A 19,871-nucleotide genomic window follows, 5' to 3' on the forward strand; every position below is an offset into this window, starting at 1 on the left:
TGTAGAGTTGCAATCAATTAACAGCAGCAAGACAGCAGATCAAGGGTACAGCAAGCTTTGAGAGGCAGGGGAATGCTCACTTTGCCAGTGGCACGGCTGCATGATACCAAGGATTTTGAATTAGTTTGAGTTTTTGGAAGCAATTTGGTTTTTCTTTCTGCGCTGTAGCAAATACCACAGGTTTGCCATCACGTGCTGTTCCCTAATCCATATATCCATCATCATCCATTGCTGCAGGATCATGAAAGGTTAGAGAAGACGACTTAGGTCCAATTTAACAGCCAATGATTTTTCGATGAGCAGAGCTGCAACAGATTTTATTTAGCCACAAGCATTTTTTTTTCTTTTTTTCTGATATGAAGTCAGAAATTTTGATTTCTTTTTTTTTTTTTAAAAGACACTAAATGTCACAAAACCTGCAACCAGACCAGATAAAGTTCAATTTAGAGTGATTCTGAATCCTTTCATTAAAACGCTGCACATTTCTGTGCAAATTATTTCTGACTCTTCTGGACAAAAGTGGATGAAATAGTTCTTACAAATTAATAATAAAAGGTTGGAAGCTTTTACTTGGAAGGACAGAAAAACCCAGAAGCGCTTCCTGAGCTTCAGTTTACCAACAGCACCATCGGATTTAGATCCTGGCCTGGCAGCCAGGATGCAGGGTCTGTAAGCATTGCTGCGATGTGCAAGTGCCAAGGCAGGTTTCTGGCCTGCCCTGACTAAAATACCTTTTTTTTTTTTAATACAAACAGCGTGCCAGGTACGCTGTAATGCCAATGTGCCAGCTCAATAGAGGATGTCAAACAACAGAGGCGTTTATCCTAATTTCTGGCATGAAAACACTTTTAACAGCATTCTTTTCACGAAGAAAACCCTCTCTATCTTCTCCAATGCTCCAGGATCTGCTGCAGCTGCAGCAGCCGCGCTGGTACAACCCACATCTTTGCCAAATCTTTTCAATAATTGTGCTTTACCTCGGCAATGTTGAGGTCACTCCTCTTCCTCCTCCAGCTGAGCAAGCAGCTCGCTGGCTCTGCCACACCGCAGGTGCGGAAGCGAAAGCTGGGAACACAGGAGTCAAACTCTCAGTGCTCACGAAGCCACCAGGGCAGAGGGCTGACACAGAGGCACCCCGGATCCGCTCTCCCTCCCCGCTGCGAGGCTCGCAGCAGCCCCAACCCGAAGCGCACACAATGCTTCGCATGGTGATGTCACTGCTGATTGAGTCCCCAGGTGAGGATCTGCCTCACCACTCTCAACGTTGGTGTTGGTTTTGTTGGTTTTTTTTTTTTATTTATTTTTCTTTTAAACATTCACAGCTTATGGGAAACCATCAGGTAAACCACAGATCGCTAAGGAAGAAGGCCCACACGAGGGAAGTCCGTGCTTTTCTTCCAGGCAGTGGCACGTGCTTTAACACGCCGCGTTCGACAAAGCAGCTCTCCCCGTTTTGCTCAGTGGCAACAGGCACGACTGCAACGCACACAGGTGTAGGCAGCACCTGCAGGTCCCAAACCCTTAACCCGTTTTTAGAGAGCACCAATTTTTTAAGTAGTGCTTTTCCCTTAATCCATGACCCCTTCTTTCCTTTATTTCTATCGGGTGGCTCTCCTCCATTTTCCTCCTCAGTGTCTGAGCAGACACTGGGAATCGTTTCCGGAGGAAGGGCACTGCTGAAGCTCCTCCATCTACTCTCCGAGAAAAGAGAGTATGTTAAAGAATACATCTTTCCATTCTTTTCCCTTTATTAAATACAATTTCTGAAATCAACGCTGCGGCCTGGCAGCAAATACCTACGGGACTAAAGATGATTCCTCATCCTCACTGTAACGTTGTAGTTAACCTCCCAACGAACCCATCTCCCCAGGAAGCGGCCATTTGAGATGGGAAGGGGCAGAGCAAGAGGAAGCTCTCCTTAGCCTAGCTCTTCCCCCAACACCACCTCGCCACCCAGCACCAAATTCAACTCACCTGCTCCGCCCGATCACTCGAACGGGCGTTCGACGCTGGCACACGCCGCAGCCGTGGTTCTGACGTGCCTTAAATCACCTCTCCGCAGAATATCTCGGGTCTGTACGCTCAAATAACGCAGTATTTGAGAAATAACGCCCAGAGCTCACACTCTGAGTGCAGCCCAACAGCACCGAAGCACCGGTAGGCTAAACATTCCAAACCTGGCAACAAGGCTGACCCAAGCAACAGCACGGAACCCTTCTGCACCTTCAGCGTGGACATCAGCGTAAGGAAACACAGACCTCCTCGATCCAAATTTTAAGCGAGAAACGCAAAAGGTCACCCAACCGGGCTGTTTTCAGCAAGCTAAAGGAGAAATTAAGGCGACAACCGGGTGCATCCAGAGTTAGTCAGATCCTGAAGGCAGTTCCTTGGGGGAACGGAGGAGCAACGCACCAGATGAGGGCTGCCTTACAGCGCACCCCTTAGAGGCACTGCTGCGGAAGGAAGGCAGAAGGTTGGAACTCGAAAGAACTCGCAAGGCGTCCGTTAAGGGGGAAATCTTTCATTTTTTTCTCACCAGAACCTCCCCTCTCCCCCCCACCCCTCCCATGAAGGCAGCCCGGGGACTCTTTGCTTCCTTAGGGAGAGGGCAGGGACGGGGCAGGGTGGTGGGACAGATGGCCAGAGGGTCGGATGGACGGACAGACAGCCGGACAGAGGGCCCAGCAAGGCCTGACGAAGGGCTCAGGAGCGGGAGGGAAGGGCAGGGCGAGGGGAAGGGCGGCCCCGGGCCTGACAGGAGACCTTGGGCCTAACCCCGGGCAGCAGCTCCGCGTCTCACAGGGCCCAGAAGGGGCTGATACAGGGGGAGGGAACACCCCAGCCCCCAGCCCTGCCTCCAGGCCCTGCGGCCTTCACCCCCCCCCTCCCCTCAGCGCACCCCGACCCACAGGGCCCGCGACACGGCCTGCTCCCCCTCAGGGCAGCAGAGGGGAGCCCGGCCGGGCAGGAGGCCTTTCCCCTGCCCCCCGCTGGTCTATGAAGGGATCTAGTTACCGGCGAGCAGGGATTTTTACTGATCCTGGCCGGACAACAAAGACTACTTATTAGAGAAGTACAATTCTTTTTTTCCTTGTGATAACATTTCTTGACCAAAAAACACGATTGTGAATGAGGCAAAATGAAAGATGTAACATGGGGACGTGCGGATACTCACGATGATGCAGCCTTCTATCCGCATGTTCGCTGCGCGGCTGGGATAGCAGCTGCGGGAGCCTGGCAGCAGAGGGCAGTGAAGCCAAGCAGCTGGGATCCGTCTCTGGGGAAGTAGGCACTGAGAAAGCGCTTGCAAACGGGGCACAAGCCCTCAGCCTCTGGAGGCGGCGCCTGTCAGGCGTGAAGGAAAGGGATCCCTTCTGGGAAGATGCTGTGGGCTTGCTGAGGCTCGAAGAACAGACGGTGCTGGCTGCTACCAGCGTGCTGCAGCAGCGGCAAGACAGAGCCGTGGTGGTTTTCCTCAGCTGGGCAGCTGAGCTCCAGCACAAGCGCTCTCTCCCTGCCCCTCCTCCAACGCCAAGGGGAGAAAAAAGGCTGGCAAGGGCTCAAGGGCTGCCAGAAGGACAGGGAGATCACTCCACAAGGAGCGTCACGGGCAAAGCAGGCTCAGCACAGCCTGTTCCAGTCCAGCCTGGGGCCTGCTCCTGTGGGGGCTCTCCACAGGCCGCGGCCTCCTCCAGGCCACAGCCACCTGCTCCACCGGGGGCTCCTCCAGCCACAGGGGGGCTGCAGCGTGGAGATCTGCTCCACGGGGGACCCATGGGCTGCAGGGGGACAGCCTGCTCCACCAGGGGCACAGCCTGCTCCACCAGGGGCCTCTCCCTGCACAGGCCGCAGGGGAACTGCTGCTGTGAGCCTGGAGCACCTCCTGCCTCCTGCTGCACGGACCTTGGGGGCTGCACAGAGCTTTCTCACTCCTCCCTGAGCCAGACGCTGCTGGGCAGCAGCTTTTGTTCCCTTTCTTAGATGCAAGACACCTTCTTAAATTCAGTCCAGCCAAGTAGGAAAAGTAAATGTGGACAGCTGTATCTTGGCAAAGAAGATAGTAGGGAGCAAGGAGGTTCAGCAGTCAAGATGGAAGGTGATGCCATGAGGCTTACAGGCTAGTAATGTTCTAGTGAAACCCAGCCTGAAGAAGAAGAAACCTGCCTGACTACTTGATGTGAATAACAGACTCTGTTCAGCTCTTTCCTAACATAGAAATGGTGCTGACTGCTTCTTCAGAGTAACAGAAGTTCGTGATACTACTGAAATAGTTGTGGTTCAGATGTAGATCTGATTTCTCCTAAGCACACTGAATTCACAACTGTTGATCCTCCAGAGGAGGCTTTGCAATTGAACACCTGGAGAATAGGTAAATTTCCCGCTGTTGTTCTCCTCTCCTCTTGTTTTGTTTTGTTTTGTTTTGTTCCTAGTAGCATAGGCTTAAGATTCTGAAGAAACAGGCTGCTTTTTTTCATTTCCAGCACTGGCTGTTTCTCCTGAGCCCCGCCTTCTATTTTTGCAGTCATAGGATATGTGGATGTAAATTCGTGGAGAGAGGTAGAAAACTCTTTCAACTGGTGTTTTTTTGGCTATGTGGGGAGAACAAATAGAGTGGCTTTGAATATTCTGGCTCTTATTCAGAGCAGCATGTGGAGGGAGACAGATGCGTTTGCTTTTTTAGTGCAATGGCTTCAGAAGCAAGAGGGGAAAAAGCACTTTCTCTGGGAGCTGAAGGTGTCCTAATCACAGGAGAGGTTTCTAAATGGCATATCTTTGCAAGGGTTCCTGTAGTTCGGAGGTTTTTGTTTGTTTGTTTGACGTTGGAAGGTTTTACTCTTAATATTCAGGTCTTTCAGCAGAAGTGAGAAATGTGATTTTATTTTGTGCAGTGTCGTGGACCCTCCGAAATCTCCTGGGAATGATGAATACCTCGCCCAGTACCAATGTGATGACGGTGGAGACAAGGAGAAAGCAAGAAGATCAAAAGAACGTGACCTCATTTCAAAAGAAAGCGTTTTGTACAGCAAAGAGTCTTGTGAGCCTGGTGAGAAATTGCGGCATACTTCCTCTCTCGAGTCTGACACTGAATGTAGCTCTAAAAACCTTTCCTCCTCAGCTGTTACAGAGAGATGCCAAGATACAAAGGACAAGACTAAAACCACTGAGAAAGAGCATTACCAAAGCAAGAGGGAACATGCTCCTAGTGAAGAGAAGGAGACTCAAAAAGCAGGTCCTTCCAGCAAGAGAAGGGTAAAGTTGAATACAAAGAATACAAACTTGAGCTCCTGATTGGCTTCATGCTGAACTCTGTGCTGTTCTTGTCCTAATCGTGGTCTCTCCATAGATAATATGGTTTAAATCCAAATAGAATCGTGTGATGAGGAAGATCTCACTGCAACAAATTCAACATCTAAAATCAAAGTTGACATTTTCCGTGATTTTCTTCCTGAGCAGAAGATTGCAGTACTCCTTTTATATTAACGTAGAGATTATTTCAAACTGTCTTGAAGTGCTTGATGACTTAACAATCTGCAGATTTATTATCTAATCAAAAAAACCCCGATTTGGGAGACTATTTTTTTCCCAGTTTTGAATGACCACTAGGAAGAAGGTTATTCCGGCATCAAGAAAGTCATGTGGAATGTAACAAAATTTACTGACCCAGTAAGTAAAACTTATATTTTTCTATTAGTTCCATTGTTTCAACTCTTCAGACGCTTATGGATGGCATAGATAACAGAGGGGAGATCGTGGTAATCGGAGCTACCAACACACTGGATTCTATAGATCCTGCTTTACGAAGACCAGGACGCTTTGGCAGACAGTTCCTCTTCAACTTGCCAAATTAAGAGGTGAGAACTTAAATTCAACGTTAGTGCTACCATGGCAAAGTCCAACTTTATAGGAAAAAAAAATAATTGACAACTTGAACAAAAGAGTGACACGTGGAGACACTGCGTTGTTCCATGGAGGGCAAATCTGGTACTGGATATATATGGTCAGGATGATACCACCAAGTAGTTAGTTCTATAATCAAATCTTTCATTCCCAAAGTTGTACCTGTTTGCTTAATTATTTAGTCCACTTGGGCGCTTTCATCATGAAGTTGTGTTTTTGGTCTCAGTCCTTCACTTATGAGTGAATAGGGGACGTGTTTGCATTTGATTGTGCCCCGGATCAGTGGTAGTAGTTTGAGTCATAATTCTTTTCTTCTTTATAGTAATTGTAGCAATTGGAAGCATTGTGCCAGAAGTGTTTTCTGTGAATTTACTGACTGAAAAGCAAATGTGATGAAGTAATGAGACTGTCCCAATGAATGCTTGCTAAGTTTTAGAGAAGTTTTTTGGACAGCAAAGAAATGTTTCTGGATAAATTTTTCATTACAGTATTTTCCTCTGGGTCCTTAGGTCTTGTAGTTTGGAAACTTGTTATTGAAGCTATAAATGCCTTTTCTTTCATTGTAGGTTCCTAGAAAAAGTTCAGTATAACAAATAAGAAATATTCAATTTCCTGGTTGACAATGCAGAGTGTATATTAAATAACTGTAAAATACTTGAAAGTTGAGCAAGTAAGAAAAGTGTATTAATAGATGAGGGGTTTTGAGGGAGGACTGTTTTGTTTTTTGTTGTTTGTTTGTTTGCCTTTTGGTTTGTTTGTTTCTTGTTGGTATTTTTAAGGAAAACTTGGGACAAGCTAAAATGCAATGATTTTGCCTCCAGGCTAGAAAAGAAATTTTCAAGATTCATACTCGTGACTGGACCCCTCAGCCACCGGACATGTTGCTTGATGAACTAGCTGAGAAATGCATTGGTAAGACAAACCAAAATGGATTCTTGCTTGTGACCAAGTTGTAAAGAACCTAGGTTGTACCAGGCAGTACCCATGCTCTTGTGCCTTGCTGCACAACTAGTCAACGAGGCAGCTGGCACGCCTTCATAGCAATCAGAGTGAGATGCTTTCATCTATTTACTCTTTATTGTCGTTCCTCTTGTTGTCTGAGAACATTAAATGGTTCTGGGGCATCTTCCTCAAGAGTATAGTTTTTGATGAGGAGTCTGCTTCAGCTGCATAAGCGCAGGATATCAGGCAGTGAGCAACATGAAACTTCCCTGCAGAGAGTGGTATAAATGGCTCAGGATTCAAATTAGGATTAAATAAAAAAATAGGATTTATTAAAAGAATATAAAAGAATAGAGGTAAGCAAACAGTGCTGGGTGCACTGAGAGTCTCCGCTCCACCAGGGCACACACCAGTTACATCAAGCAGCTGATTTTTATGCTCCTAGACTAGTACATATTCATTACTACTTCCAAAAAAAATAGATTATTATAATTAGCCTCCGGGGTCCAGTCCCTCCTACTGGAGCATGCGCATCAGTCTCCTCTGGGGGTCTCTAGGGGTCTTTCATGCTGAAGGCTCGTAGTCTTCCTCTCCAAGTCCTTCCCCTTTGTACTCCTTTGGCACTGTACCAAGTTTATAGAACATTTTCTGCAGGTCTTGTCTCCCAGCCGTCCTTCAGCTTCTTTTTTCTTCCTCTTAATCTCTTGGCGCCCTGGCCAGATACCAAAGGTCTGCATAGTATCCCATAACAGTCACTAGTTGTTATGAGTTGTTATGAAACTCCCAGACATCAAACACAAATAGCTTTCTTATTGACACTTCACGAGTAATTAAAACATTCTTCCCCAGCCATTCACAGGGACAGTCACATCTCACAGAATCACAGAATCACAGAATTTCTAGGTTGGAAGAGACCTCAAGGTCATCGAGTCCAACCTCCAACCTAACGCTAACAGCCCTCCACTAAACCATATCCCTAAGCTCTATATCTAAATGTCTTTTGAAGACTTCCAGGGATGGTGACTCCACCACTTCCCTGGGCAGCCTGTTCCAATGTCTAACAACCCTTTCAGTGAAGAAGTTCTTCCTAACATCTAACCTAAAACTCCCCTGGCTCAACTTAAGCCCATTCCCCCTCGTCCTGTCACCAGGCACGTGGGAGAACAGGCCAACCCCCACCTCGCTACAGCCTCCCTTGAGGTACCTAAAAAGAGCGATAAGGTCACCCCTGAGCCTCCTCTTCTCCAGGCTGAACAAGCCCAGCTCCCTCAGCCGCTCCTCGTAGGACTTGTTCTCCAGGCCCCTCACCAGCTTCGTCGCCCTTCTCTGCACCCGCTCAAGCACCTCCATGTCCTTCTTGTAGCGAGGGGCCCAAAACTGAACACAGTACTCGAGGTGCGGCCTCACCAGAGCTGAGTACAGGGGGACGATCACCTCCCTAGCCCTGCTGGTCACGCTGTTCCTGATACAAGCCAGGATGCCGTTGGCCTTCTTGGCCACCTGAGCACACTGCTGGCTCATATTCAGCCGACTATCCACCATCACTCCCAGGTCCTTCTCTGCCTGGCAGCTCTCCAACCATTCCTCTCCCAGTCTGTAGCTCTGCTTGGGGTTATTGCGCCCCAGGTGCAGGACCCGGCACTTGGCCTTGTTGAACTTCATGCAGTTGACCTCAGCCCATCGGTGCAGCCTATCCAGATCCTCCTGCAGAGCTTTCCTACCCTCGAGCAGATCGACACACGCACCTAACTTGGTGTCATCTGCGAACTTACTGAGGGTGCACTCGATGCCCTCGTCCAGATCATCGATGAAGATATTAAAGAGGACCAGCCCCAGCACCGAGCCCTGGGGGACGCCACTAGCGACTGGCCTCCAACTGGACTTGGCTCCATTCACCACGACTCTTTGGGCCCGGCTATCCAGCCAGTTTCTAACCCAGCGAAGCGTGCGCCAGTCCAAGCCAAGAGCAGCCAGTTTCTTGAGGAGAATGCTGTGGGAGACGGTGTCAAAAGCCTTGCTGAAGTCAAGGTAGACCACATCCACAGCCTTTCCCTCATCCACCCAGCGCGTCACTCTGTCATAGAAGGAGATCAGGTTCGTCAGGCATGACCTGCCTTTCATAAAGCCATGCTGACTGGGCCTGATCGCCTGCTTCCCCTGCAATTGTTGCATGATGACTCTCAGGAGGATCTGCTCCATGAGCTTCCCTGGCACTGAGGTCAAACTGACAGGCCTGTAGTTTCCCGGGTCTGCCCTCCGGCCCTTCTTGTAGATGGGCGTCACGTTTGCTAGCCGCCAGTCGATTGGAACCTCCCCTGATAGCCAGGACTGTTGATAAATGATGGAAAGTGGCTTGGCCAGCTCCTCTGCCAGTTCCCTCAGTACCCTTGGGTGGATCCCATCCGGCCCCATCGACTTGTGCACATCTAAGTGCCGTAGCAGGTCACCAACCAGTTCTTCATGGATAAGAACTGGTCTATAGCAGTGTTAAGTTAATCTCGAAGAAGACAGGAAAAAAAAGGCTGTAACTGTTAGAAATAGAAGTCCGGAATAACAAAAGCAAACAGGTTCATAAATTTAAGGAGTATTTTCTGAAGACTTGATAAATTGACTAGAATGAGGGGGAGACTGGGACACACTGCATCTGTGGTTCAAGAATTAAATTGCCAGTGCAGGGCCCAGAGGCAGACAGGATTCAAACAGAATTGTTCTTTATGGACACGAATTGTTAAAACATTCCTCACAAGCGGTAGCACTTTGAATTCCCTGTTAAGCTGTTTGGTTTTGGCATTACAAATTCTTTAAATGTTGCATGTTGTAAACCTGGGCCTTGACTGATGTAACGTTTGATTTTTGTTTGTTAGGAGACTGTGGTGCAGATATCAAATCCCTCTGTACTGAAGCTGCTCTGTGCTCTCTACGCCGATGCTATCCTCAGATTTATGCAAGTAGGGAGAAGTTGCTACTAGACGTTAATTCTATTAAAATAAAAGCAAAGGACTTTTTCATGGCTATGAAGAAGGTTGTTCCAGCTTCAAACCGGATCAAGGCTTCACCCGTACAAGCACTATCACCCATTTTCAAGCCACTTTTTTAAAGATCAGTAGAGAATATTTTACAAGTTGTGCAGAAGATCTTCCCGCATGCACAGCTTGCGCTAAAGAAGGACCAACAGCAAGGTATAACCACAGCATCCACTTCTTTATAATTCTGCTAAAGCAAAAACTTGTGGTTTGTGCAATCAACTTAAACCTTTCAGACATAATGGTGGTAGAATTTTATTATTTGCATGTGCATGTCTTTTTTTTGGGCAAGTCTGGAATACAACGCATAGGTTTTATTGTGGATTCGAAACTGAAATGCCAAATGGAAGCTCTGAATGACTCAATACACAGTAAAGGACGATGCGTTCTCTACTGAAGCATCCTGCTTCTGACGGCAGCTAAGATAATTAGCATTTGTAGAGGTTGACTTGAGGTTTGAAGTATAAGGCACCTATTTTTCTTTAAAAAATCAAAACTCAGATATTTGGAGGGGAAGCATTTCTAGGTCAATGTTTCTAATTCCTTTCTGAAGAATGTCAGGACCAGGATACAAGTATAACTGGTCTAAGCTAAATATTGTTTTAGTTATCATCATTTTTAACCAGTCTCCTAATTTAAATGTTTGTGGATCGTACTATACACGTGAGATCAATTAGCATTGATACTTACTAGATGAATGGAATTCTGTGGCCATCACATCCTTTATCCCCGTGCTTTCATTGTGGGAACTTCCTCCAGAAAGAAATGGTCTTGTTTGTTTTTGTTTTTTTTTTATCTGTTTAGCAACTGCAGAAATTGTTCGTAATCTCCTTTATTCTAAGGGGGAGAAAAAAATCACCAAGAGTAGCGTACCTTATACGTACACATCAGTGGGACTTAGTACAGCTTTGTAGGGCCTTGTGCCATCTCCTTAGATCTGTGGTGGGCTGAACTCTAGGAAATAGCTTTCAGTGTGTGCTCTCAAATGAAGAAAGGGTTTTGGCACTGATTTAGAAGCTGTATTAATGGAAGAGAAAGAGACAAAGGCTATTCAGGAAAGTTAACAAACCTCTTTTGCCTTTCAGAGCATTTCAATCCTATTTTACAAGATGATATGTTTGACAGTGATGACGATGCATCCTTGGTTTCTGGAGATGAATTAAAAGATGGAATGCCTGACGGACCAGAGAAAAATCGCCTCTGTTTCAGCAGGTAAAGAAAGATAGATCCCTGTTATGTTTAAATTCTCGGGTCTGCTGAGTCTTTGTAAACAGTTCCAGCTGTTAAAAGTGCGAGGGGTGGTAGACGAAGGGGCAACATCAAGTTTGTGTGTTGAAGGGGTGCTTGGTATTCACAAGAAGAAAGGGTGGAGGGACTAAAGTTGTAATGAAGTTGCTCTGAATGACCAAATTGAAAAGCCCAGGCTTCTCTTCGTAAGCCAAAGTGATCCGTAGACTACCAGAACACGTTGACTTAATCCATGGCATTCTTTGAAAGACTCAAGACCACATAAATGTGCTGTCTGTCCTTTTAGCTAAAAATACCCCAGCTTTATGGGTTTGTGTTGCCACCTTTTGCCCTTCTGTTTTCCACGATTGTTAAACCAGTAGTGAATTATGTAGCAGAAAGAAAACTGAGAAAGGGCTTGTTAAAACACCTTGAGAAAAAATTGAATGGTGTCTTTATTTGTTAAGCCACCAAGTTGTGTTAATCTTGTGATATTTTAGTATGGAAGTCATGCAAGCCCACAGTTGGAAAGTTAGATCATGTTGTCACAGCTGGATCAGTTATTTTTCTCAGTTTCTATTGCTGTGCTGTCCAGAAGATTTTCTGTGCTTTAGAGCAAGGCTAAGTCTCTAGCATCTTTGATTTAAGCCAGCAAAGGTACAGCCTGATTGTAGTGGGGAAACAAATGCTCCTCACAAATTTATTTTTAAATAAAAATAAATTTATAATAAAGTAAATAATAAATATATAATAAATAATAAATTTATAATAAAGTAAAGCAAGATTGCAGGGATATTAATTTGCAGTCTTGGTTTAGTAAAGAATAGGAAACACAAGGGAAGAAGGTGAAACAATTGGAATGAGTGAATAACTTAACTGGAAATCTTACATGTATTTAATGTACCGCTGCCATTTGGATTATTTGGGGAGGGAAAAGAAAGTCTATAGGAAAATTACTTGGAACATCTGTGTGTCTATTCAGCACCTCATTTATAAGCTTGTTTTCTTAACTCTTGTTCTAGGAGTGCTTTCTGTGAACCAACATCATGCCAGCCCCGTCTGCTAATAGTAGGAAAAGAAGGGTACGGCCAGGTTTCTTACGTGGCACCCGTGGTGTTGCACGCTTTGGGGAAGTTTCCCGTTCACACCCTGGACCTTTCTGTTCTGCTTACAAACGTTGCATTGCCAGAAGAAATCTGCGGACAGGTACCTTTTTTCTTTTTCTTCTCATCGGATTCACTGACTGTATGTAAAGGATCAATGGAGTTGCAAGTAAGGTGAGCAAAATTAATTGGTAATGGAGGTGGCCTTGTTTTAATGTTGCTTCTGTCTGAAAATCCCCTTTTCTTTTAGACAGCACCACAAACAATCTGGATGTTGTACATGTCGACATTTTCCATACCCAATTTTACAGTGAGGCTGCAGCTCAGGAAGCTGGGCGGTGTTGCTAATAAACATCTCTTTGTGGAAAGAAATGCTGCTCATGTCACTGGGATCCAGAAAGTAGTTCTCATTGCCTCCTAAGACTGTATGCTCCCAGTAGATGGCTCTGTATCAGACTGCATGTCGGCTACTTTTTGTAGCCTTCTTCTAAATTATATTAGTAAGGCAACCAAGGTTTGGGGCTTCTGTTTATTTTGTTTTCACAGGGACATACACAACTTGTGCTGTTGCAGTATGTGCAATAAAAGCATTAACATTCAGAAAACACTTCATTTGCACGGTGATGTGGTTTTAACTAGAAAAAATGAACAGATTTGGTGTTTTTACTTTTAGGCAGGAAATCCATTTTCTTGTTTGGCATCACTACCTTAAAATATTTTTACCTTTAGTGGAAATGTTTGAGATCCATACAAGTAAGGACAGACATGTTACATGACTGAATACTGATGTGTCCCTTAAGAGGGACATTTCCTTTCTTTGTTATGCGATGATTGTGGCTGTGGCCATATAGCTACGGTGTCTAGCCACTGCCTGAATATATCCTTCCCATCTTCTGACTAGAGTTCTCCGAATACTGATAATCTGAAAGGGTGCACAGAGAAATTCCTTATGTGAAAGGATGCTTGCCACTCTGTTCACGTAGTTTCATTTCATGGGGCAGTCAGATGGCTATGTAGCTATGTATTAAGAGGTTATTGTACGTGTTTTAGTTTTCTTACCCAAGCTTTCCTTTTCACTAGCTGATCCGAAATGCTCAGAAGACAGCACCAAGCACAATTTATGTCCCAGATATCCATTTATGGTGGGACAACGCTGGACCTGCCTTGAAACTTACTTTTCTAACTCTACTACGTAACATTCCAGCATTTTTGCCAGTTTTGCTGCTTGCTACGTCTGATGTACGTCACTCAGATCTCCCAGAAGAGGTATTTGTCAATACTTTCCTTACTATTTCTTCAGTGTCTTGTAATTTATGAATGCTTTCAGCATCAAAATGCTGGGCTTTCTTAAATGCATGCTGTTATTACTCAGGCACCCTAACAAATCACTTAAAATTTGCTTAGAGAAAAAGAATACTGTGAAAGCATCTGCTTAAGGTTTTTTCTGAGTCAAGCAAGTGACTTTCACCCCCTTCTCACACATGCAAATAATAAATTAATACAATAATTCTGATGGCTACAAAGTGGTTCAGTCAAGAATATGCAGTGCTTGAAATGACAAGAGGATGTTTTTACTGAAGAAGACTGTCTTCTGACAGTCTGCCATTCCATGCTATGTTGGGTAAACTGCTAATAATGCAATTTAGTAGAGAATTGAAACACTTTGATTAAAAAATAAATAAATAAATCAGTTTCTTTCTTCATAGAGGCCAAAGCTTTCCAAGCTGGAAATCTGAGTTCCAATTTCTGCTAAAGTAACTTTGGAATCGAATTCTAGTTGTAATCCTAAATAAACTGTAGTAAAAGTACGTGCAGAACTTCATTGACTTCTGAGAGTTTACATTAAGGGAAGGTGCCCAAAACAGGACCACGCTGTTGTCATTCTGATGATTTGGTCTCAGTCACTGGGGGAAGAGAACGGGTCTTACCTAGACGTGTTTATTATCAACTGCTTTGAAAGTGCTTGAGTTCCCACAGAAGTTTTTGTACAGGCTGTAAATTCCTTCTAAAATAAGTAGTGAAATTCCTCACCTACCTTTTAATACTAGAACTTGAAAATGGAGGAAGATGTAGAGGTACTAGCTACTTCAGACACCTTTTGGTAGAGAAATAAAAACTCAGCAAAAAGCCCTCACTTGTCTGCTGAAGCCTTTCTCTTCCCTCGATAGCCATAAAGGTTCTAAGTAAAGGCTGCAGCAAGGCAAGTAAATACAAAGGAAGCGATGTTGGGTGTGGTGAAAGCCATTACTTTATCAGTGTAGCGTACAATCCCTTCAGCGAGCTTTAATTCTACAGGTGATTCTTAAAGGTGATATTTGAATTTGCCGTGCCAGCCTGTGAAAATGTAGCCTTTTAAGGCCAGGAAGATAACTTTTTTCGGTTTGTGTTCTTCAGGTTATTATTAATTTGAAAAGGTACTCGTCTTTTTGGAATAGAAGATGAGTTTTTTGTGGCCTTAAATCTGAAATGTCTCTCCTCCTTCTGCTTTAGATCCAAAAATTATTTAATACGGAATTTGGAGAAGTGTGCAATATTGAGTTGCCTGGTAGGGCAGAGAGAGCAGCCTTTTTTTGAGGACCTAATTCTAAATGAAGTGGCTAAGCCTCCTGTAAAGAAAAGAGGTGAGGAGGATATGAGAAGTACATCTAAAACTTTTCTATCGAAGTTACTAGCTCGTTGGGCTTTGCTTTGGTGGTCATTTTCTGTCAGTAATTTGTCATATGCTTGTATTTGAGTACTGTAAATTGGCTAATTTTTCCTGATTAATTGAAGTTGATTAGACATTGGAAGTCGTGCCTGTAGCACCACCAGCTGAGCCTCAGAAGCCACAAGAGTGATCCCCACAAAAGTAGGGATGCTGGAGGAGGAAGAGGAGGATACCTTGCGTGACCTTAGAATTTTCTTGAGGGACGTTACTCGCAGACTTGCCACTGACAGACGTTTCAGGGAATTTGCGAAGCCCGTTGACCCACAGAAGGTAAAGTAGTGCTGATCTGTGTGTGTCTGTAACTTCTCAGTGTTCGTATTTCTCAGCGTTTTGGGGAAGGTTCAACTTTGTTTTTAGGGCTGCACTGTTAGGATTTTGCAAGAAGCAGAGGCAGTGCTTTTACTTCTGCTGACTCTCAAATGTCTCTTATGGGATTATTCGCTGAAAGCCCTGGTTTCATTCTAAAAAGCCAGTCCAGATGCCAACACAGTTTGCTTGTGAAAAGGCTTTGATACGTAGGCGTGTCACAGCACTGAAAAGCACAGAGATCTTTCCTTGTAATTACAAACAGTATTTACAGGACTACTTGAGTGAAGTCTGAAGCCCTTTATTGGACTGTCAGTTCCTGTGGGAACAGGAATAAGAGCAGCAGTTTGTAAAAATAAGTTTTGAGATCCTGTTCTCTGTTTCGTCTGGAACTTCTCAATAGGAATCAACCATAAGTGCAGTGTGTTTTCTTTTTCCTCCAATTGGCTGCTTAGATGCCTTTTTCTCCTTAATTTATGAGATAAGCCTAAACTAGGGGCGTATATTTCAAAGACAGATGTAACTTGAATATACCTGCGGATCAGCAAAGTCCTCTTCTTGTGGGCATCCACTGGCTTTTCTTCCCCTTTTCTCCTAGGTTCTTGAGCTGTGAAAAATCTAGACAGATACATATGTCCTCATCTGAACTGGTCATTAGTCTCCTCTTCTGGTCTGAGGGAAGAAATGAGCACCTCAGGGCCCAGTTATCTCATTCTAAAGTAGATGCCTGCAATAGGTACTTCACAGGTGCAATTCATGCACCTTTTCCTCAATGTCGACAACAAAGAGAATGCTGGATGGCTTGCTCAGCTTTCACTGTTGTGATTTTCTGAAGCAAAGTGAAATGAATCTCCCACCCTCAGTGTTTCTTCTCTACCATGCACGTGCTTCTGACCTCCCTACTTCTTGTCCTCTCGTGGCCGCGCTAATGAAAAATGAAAGAGCCCTTCCATTTTTGAGAAGCAAACTGGTTAATTTCAGCGTCTTCTGATGCATCGCAAATGTTCAGGGTTTTTAGGAAGTCGTTTATTTAAAGTTTTCAGAATAATTTTGGTAGACAGTGTGCAAGGTTAAGAAAACCTCTGAATGCTTGTATTTGATCTGCAGGTACCTGACTATGCCACAAGGATTAAAGAGCCGATGGATCTTTCAACAGTACTGACTCAAATTGACTCGCGCCAGTACCTTGCTGCAGGAGACTACCTGAAGGACATCGATCTAATCTGTAACAATGCCTTAGAATACTACCCGGATCAAAGATCTACAGGTGAGGATGTGCTTTTTAACCCTAGTTTAAAAAATCTGTCAAACATATAGATGGATAAATGCTGTGTGCGGACAATAGACTTCGGATGGATTAGATGATTTTGGACGTCCAGACTGTAAATATTTTATCATTTTGCTACTTGGGCATGGAATTGTGATATAAGTGTTCCCAAGGAACTTGTGCTTTTGTTTTAATTAACTTCGATGTTGTTATGCTGAAAATATTCACTGAGAGAACCTTTCGGAACCAACCTATGAAGAAAGCAATTTTTTTCTGTGATCAAAACAGTTTCATTGGTTGGTAGACAACATTCAGTTAAAGTCTGTAAAATTTCAGATCGTCACAGCGCCTATGTTTTGGAAGACACTGCATATTCAATGGTGAGGAACGAAACGGATACAGAGTTTGGACGACTTTGTGAACAAATTAAAGAATCTCGTGAGAAAAGAGGTACGTGCTTTAACGCTAAGGATTTGAAGACTTGTCTCTGCATTTGTAACTGAAAATGCACGACGAAGATCTTTGGTATCTATTCTTTCTTGCAAGGTCGCACCTCTGCAGCGTGTGCTCCATGCGACAACTCCAAGTCACCACAGCAGAACCCTGCTACTGAAGACGAGAAACCAGATGAAGAGAGTAATGAAAATGAGGAGATGCCAGCGGCACCTGTAGATGCCAGTACACCCATTTCTAATGGCAAGTTGCATTTTATTCAGCTGCTTTTGTCGTTCATACCTTCTCTGTTCTTGAGGCACAACAGGTGTCTCTGATGCCTGGCTCTTTATGGCAGAGGTATTTTGTTTTCAAATTGACTTCCAAATGGGAGAGAGAAATCCAGAGGTCATTCATTCAATATAGTGATGAATTAAAGTTCAAAGAAAGTTGGTTCATTTGATGTACTCTTACTGGAACTTCATTTTGTAAACAGAACGACCCCCCACTCAAGGATATCACAGCTTCCCTCCCGTACTAAAAATGATAGTACTCACCTTTGTAGGAGCAGCAATGTGAAGAAGGTCAAGGGCAGTAAGAAGGGTTCGAAGCTTTGATATAACAAGCCTTACACTTTTGTTGACAGAGCTCCTAATAAGGATCTTTAGCAAGGTCTGGAGATGGGAGAAAAACTCAAACTAGATTTTAATTCTAGGATGTATAATGTCAAGCTTGACTGTTCCTCTGAACAGTCAATTGAATTTAATTTTTTTTAATTTAAATTAATTAGTTTAGTTTTTTTAATTTAAATTCAATTGAATTTAAAGGTTTTTTTTGTTGTTGTTTTTCACGAAACACTAAGTTTATGTGAAAGGTTTTGCTGCAATATCTTTTTGCCAAGGATATTAAGCTTAAGTTATCCACAAGAAAATGGTGGGGAGAGGGATGCTTTAGTTTTGAAAGCTTTTTTTTTTTTTTTTTTTTTTTTTTCTCTCCAGGTTTTTCTCGAGCACAGCAGCATTTCAGTGTCTGCCTGCCATTAGTTGCCCCACTACCAAGTCAGGAGGGTCAATTAAACTTGCGCGAGGAAGAATTTGTTTATCTGAATCTACGTGGTTCACATAAATATATTCTTGTTTCCTTCTTTCCCTAGGATTATTCTTCTCCCAGTATTGAATGTTTCAACGGACACCGTTTAAGATCAATGAGCAAAAGCATCCTGCGGTGTTCAGTCTCCAGCTTTGAAGAAAGTATGGCGATACTGAGGGGAAATGTCAAGAGAAGATGCTTTTCAAGGTACTGTATTTCTATATGTTCAATCTCTGTTCAATTTGTAGATTGAAAAGCAAGAGAGAAAGCATGTGCAGTGAGTTGTGGCCTGATAAACCTCCGGCTAAAATCAGCAGAGGCCTATGAGCATGCTGATGGCGTACCAGTACCTTAAAACTAGAATCCCTCTTCTCAGTGAAAGTCTTCTGCTTTTCTAAAAAAAAATGTTTTTTTTTCCCAACCCGTTTGAGGTGTTGTTGTGGTTTAACCCGGCCGGCAGCTAAACACCACACAGCCCTTCTCCAACCCTCCCACCTCCCTCTCTGGGATGGGGGAGAGAAACGGGACAGTGAAGCCCGCGAGTTGAGATAAAGACAGTTTATTAAGACAGGAAAATAATAATGATGATGATGATGATGATAGTACTGCTACTAGTAATGTGTACAAAACAAGTGATGTACAATGCAGTTGCTCACTACCCGCTGACCAGTGCCCAGCGTAACCCCTAGCAGCCCGGCTGCCCCGCCCTATCCATGGTGCAGCGTGTTGCCATAAGGCATAGAATTCTTTGGCCAGTTGGGGTCGGCCATCCTGAGTCTGTCCCCTCGCAGCTGTTGCTGTGCGCCGATTCTGATTGCCAGTAGGACAGTGAGACACCGAAAGGTCCTTGGCTTGTTGTAAGTACTGCTCTGCAGCAATTGAAACATCGGGGTGGTATCAGCAATCTTCTAAACATCCTTTCACACATTCTAAGCCAAAACATAGCAACCTACCCGCTACTAGGAGGAGAACTAACTCTGTCCTAACTGAAACCAGGACATGTATCTTTTCCACTTGGGTGCTATTGCTCATAATTTTGAGAATTCAACATGAGCAAGCTAGGAAATGTGGGTACATACAGAACCGCGCGTATATGGCACGCAACAGACTTGGGATGTGGATCCTGCGTGAGGCCTACAGGCTTCTCTTTGTATACCATGGAGCACTGGCTTGTAAACATGGTGAAATTTCCCATCCTTGATGGGTCTAATACAACAAGTCTTTTCTCCCTTCTCTGCCCTGTCCTCTTTCTTAATGTAGGCAGTTGAGAAAGCCAAAATTGGAACGAAAAAAAGAATATAACACAGGTAAGTGGCTGTAAGTCCCCGGGATACCTATTTGTGCTGGTTACTGAAGAGGATGGCACTTGGTCACTCCATGGCTTTCATTTGGCCCCAAAGCCTTCTGTAGTCAGCTGAATTCACTCCTCAGTGACTTTTCTGTGAAGAGAGGTAGGTGCAAATAGGAGATTTTATGAATTCCTTGGGGAGGGAGCAGTGTGAATTGCAGCTTGGTAGGCACAAAGCAAACTGTTCTAATTGTGCAAAGTAAATCGATACTTGATAAGTTCAAACTTAGTTTTATAGCTGGCAAGCACAAAAGTAAACCTTAGCTGTGATCCTAGCAGCACAGTGGTGTAGCTCTTCCCTTCCCCTTGTCCTCTTGGCTCTTTTAATGACAGTGCAAGCAACAAACCTGTGCCAAAGGGTGCTGTATGGCAAACAATGGGCAGGCTTTTTTCTAAAAAGCACGAGTTTGAGTTATCTGGTGTTTGGGTGTTTCTCTTGAAACGATTCTTCCCTCCTTGAGCTGTTAGATCCTAATGCAGGAAATGGAAGTGCTGCATGCATAAACAGAGTAATCAAACATACACCTCT

At 44.2% G+C, this 19,871-nt stretch overlaps 1 pseudogene across 1 annotated transcript; it reads left to right on the top strand.

Moving 5' to 3' along the window:
* Window positions 1–984: 984 nt before the first annotated feature.
* LOC311218479 (ATPase family AAA domain-containing protein 2-like) lies at window positions 985–18,081 on the top strand (annotated as a pseudogene). Its single transcript has 11 exons — window positions 985–1,050; window positions 2,063–2,157; window positions 5,693–5,852; window positions 6,720–6,810; window positions 9,705–10,019; window positions 10,949–11,075; window positions 12,113–12,296; window positions 16,314–16,473; window positions 16,810–16,923; window positions 17,020–17,109; window positions 18,059–18,081. The product of its transcript is annotated as an ATPase family AAA domain-containing protein 2-like (transcript).
* Window positions 18,082–19,871: the final 1,790 nt, after the last annotated feature.

This window comes from Netta rufina (genome assembly GCF_964035555.1).
Source record: "Netta rufina genome assembly, chromosome: 24".
In the NCBI taxonomy this organism is placed as follows: Eukaryota; Metazoa; Chordata; class Aves; order Anseriformes; family Anatidae; genus Netta; species Netta rufina.